Genomic DNA, 3,976 nt, shown 5'->3' on the forward strand with positions numbered 1-3,976 from the left:
GGTTTTAACGTGGATCAGGTCTCTGATCCAGGTTGTCATACAGACCAATATTTCTACTGACACCAAGGAACAGAAACATGCAGCTGAGGGCTAGCGTTTTTTAACAAAAGTGCCAGCTTAACGTATATGTGAAATTACAGTCTTAGTGAGGCATATCTGATAATAAGTTTATGATATCACACAATGCTTCTAGTTTAAACAGTATCTCTGCACTATCGTTCTCTTGATGTATGCCAGAAATTCTGCCCTAGACCATTTAAATAGATCAAAGTTTTCTTAAACTTCTTAAATTTTGATTTAGTTTTTTTCCCTCAAATATAGATATTGTCAGAAGGCATTAGCTATAAAGTACCACTAAAAATAACTGCTCACCCTATACATAAACTGGGTTTCATTTTCCTTGCTGTACTTTCCCTGTCTTAAGCTAGATTTACATATGCAACAACTGAAGAGGCAATATTTACTTTTGAGTCCTGCAAAACAACAATAAAAAAAACAGAAGTGTGATACAGTTCAGTCCTGATGATGTCCATTCATGTTTATATTGCTGCTGAATTAAGAGAAATTAACAACACAAAAATCTGCTTCTAGTCCTTAAGCAGACCTACAGCAAAAGAGTTCCAAAGCACATCTTTGTGCAAGATCTGCAGCTCATGAGATAGGAATATCTCATATTTCTACCCAAGTAGGAAGTAGTTCTTTACACTAAATAACAGCCTGCAAAATATCTGAGCATTTTTGGAAGGACTCCGCACCCTCAGCTCCTACCAAGACCAACCAGTCACAAACACACTAGTCCTCGTAATGAACTGACAGTAACATTAAACTCTACTAGGTCCTTTATAAAAGGGGGATGGTGGTAGTGAAAGAAGCAATAGGGAAAAAAAGCCTTCAGCTCTGACAGTCAGCATGAGCATTAAAAAAAAAAAAAAAGTTTTTCTTAGTTTTAAGATCTTTAAAAATTGGAAGGCGACTATCATTGTTCAGAAATAGCAGAAATTATTTCTTGGTTAGGTGAAGCTAAAGGCTAAATATGATTGAATTATGGATCAGCTCTTTTAAAGATAAGGAAGAAACTTTCCTCCTCCAGGTACAAACAGTAAACATCGTATTAAACCTTTAAGAAGGGACTCTACACAAGGCACTAGAGATGGTCAAGTGTTCCTGAACAAGTCTGCCAAAACTGCAGGTATGAACAACAGCATTCCTTGTGGGGGGAAATCAAATGCTTACGTCCAGAGAACTTGCAAAGTTAATTCAAGGAATGCTCCCTAAATAAGGCTACATAAAGTTGTATATTTTATTATTACACTTCCCTTTAAGAGCAGAAGAGATATTCACCAAGACTCAGCAGGATATTATTAGCACTGTTAACTTTTAATGAATGATAGAAGACAAAGCAAAAAGGTTAACCCTCTTACTCAAAATAAGAAGATGGGCTAATATCAATTACAGTTAAAGTATTCTTCAATTTCATTCATATATTAAGGTTATGCTGCTTTGTGCTGAAGTGAGCCAAAGCAAAACCTTGGATCTCGCAATGCCTGTGTTTGGAATATCCAGCTAATGGAGAACAGTCCTTGATCTATTTGCAACACTGACAGGGATTAGAGGTCACTTGAATACGAACACTGTAATGGACATGAACAAGGCATACACCAAATAACTGCAAAATATACTCTGAGAAGATGTATATACAATGCAAACGAAGATGTAAGTACTTTGAATGTGATAAAGTTAAAACTACTCTAATGAAACGCAGAGTGCCAGAGTCCTTAAAAATACCAGTGGGTGCTTATGTTGCCACTCCTCTCTCCCTACCTATTACATTTCTACCAGTCCTCCAACTCCAGTTATCCTCTTCACACTAGAGAGCAGGCAGGCATTAGATGACATGGAGACTGCATATCTGCTCCCAGATGTTCAGTCAAGAACAGAAAAACACAGCAAGTCCTCCCTTATTTTTAGGTTACAAAAAGCATCTCCGAAGGTCCAGATAGTCTAAATGCCTACAGAGTATGTACTAGCTATTGAAAGCTCAATTAAGCTAATTTTCAAAAGCAACACTCCACCTGCCTCCATACCCTTTCCCCAACCACACACTCAAAAAGTAGCTGAGGACTGAGTCCCTCTTCTAGCACACAAAAGCTGCAGAGGGGCTGGCTTTTTAATTCCTGTTGTTAGAGATACCAGTGAAACAGTTTTATTTTCATTCTTTTTTTTGGGGGGGGGGGGAGGGGGTAGGGGGGAAAGGAGGAGCAAGCTGATCCAATTTGGAGAGAGGTAACATGAGACTAGAGGAAGGCAAACAGATTATTTGGCAGATGTATGGTCCTGGAGCATTTGTACCTTATCCATCCTTACTTGAAACAAAAAAAGCTACACTTTACCACAAGGGTCCTGCTGTAGCGAAGAGGTCCTCATCAGTCTAGCAAAAAAGTATTGAGGCGTCAGAAAAATCTAGTAACAATAGCCTCATGCAGTATTTTAAAGGAGAAAATATTTTTGCATTTCAGTCCACTAATTCTACTTGCAAATTCACTCTCCATACCCAATAAGACCAGCAGCTAATCCACACACTACTTCAAATTAATAGCACCTTAAGCTACAGTAAGTTAGGACTCAACACACACAAGTAAGGTGAGTTAGGAAGGTAATGGTCAGCTTGACTCAACTGCAACAACAAAATTAAACCCAACTTTGCAAGACACAGCCAGACAGGAACGCTAAAGGCAGTCTTAGGGGTACTTAATTTCCGCCAAAAGCAATAGCATAGCACCAGTACTACGTCTCAAATCTTTAGGCCGCTATAAAGTTTAGCCAAGAGTCCAAATACTCAAATGGAAGTGAGAATGGCTCCAACAAAAAAAATCTTTAGGAACCTTAAAATAAGATTATGCCTTTTTACTAATCCCCTCCACCTCCCTCACCACCTTCATCATTAAAACAAGGGGGGGGGGGGCAGAAAATACAGAAGTATTTTTTTCCTGTATGTTCAAGTAGCCCTCTAATTTCAGTGAAAGTTACTCTAATGGGGGGAAGAAAAGTCAAATTACTGGACACAACACATGCCTTCCAAAGAGCCTTCAATGAATACTGTTTGGACAGAACAAATGAAGAAATATTTCAAATTAGTGCACTGATATTTTACCACAAATCAACGAATTAGGCCAAGGAGCACAACTCCAGAATTTTATGGAAAGAAGAAAGAACAGAAAAAGACTAAGAATCAGATTATTCATTCTTATTTCCTATTCTTTTTTTTTTTAAAAATTGGGTAACAATGCAATTCTGCTAACTTTCATTTTCATTACTGAAATCTGGACATTAAAGTTTACAGTTTGACATTTAATGAAACGCACAAAACTGGCTGTGTTGTAGGTTGAGAGAGCAAAAAGAATGAGCGCTCAGGTCTCAGAATTCTAACTGAGGCACCAGAACTAGTCAAAAAGGAAGAAAAAGGAAACAAAAACCTTTCTTTTTAGAGGATGGACAAAGTTTTACATTGTGCAGAGTAGTAAAGAGCAGAATGAGTAATAAATTACAATTCAGAGCTTCACTTCTCATCTTGCAAGCTTTGAAAGACGACATACAAATCTCATGAACAGCAAATGAATCAATCAGTCTTTTCAGGTTGAGTCCTATGGTGAAAAAGATTCATTGACAGTACAGAGAATATGACTGCAGAGCTTTAAATTTTTACATTAAAATGTAAGTTCATACAACCACCTAGTCCCAACATCTCTTTGCCCATTTATTAATTTCTTCCAGCCTCACACACTTGCTTCACCATGCATTTGTTTGCACTCCATACAGAAGCCATAGAAGTGTGTGAATAAAAGCAGTATAGTTCAATTTGTGTTTACACCAACTGTTCTCTTAAACAGACTAACTACTCAAAAATTAATATATGTACGTCAATCTGCTTGATGTATATGGAACTTTCTCTTTGCAATTCAATGATGGACAAAAGACA

This window comes from Struthio camelus, chromosome 3 (assembly GCF_040807025.1).
Source record: "Struthio camelus isolate bStrCam1 chromosome 3, bStrCam1.hap1, whole genome shotgun sequence".
Taxonomy (NCBI): domain Eukaryota; kingdom Metazoa; phylum Chordata; class Aves; order Struthioniformes; family Struthionidae; genus Struthio; species Struthio camelus.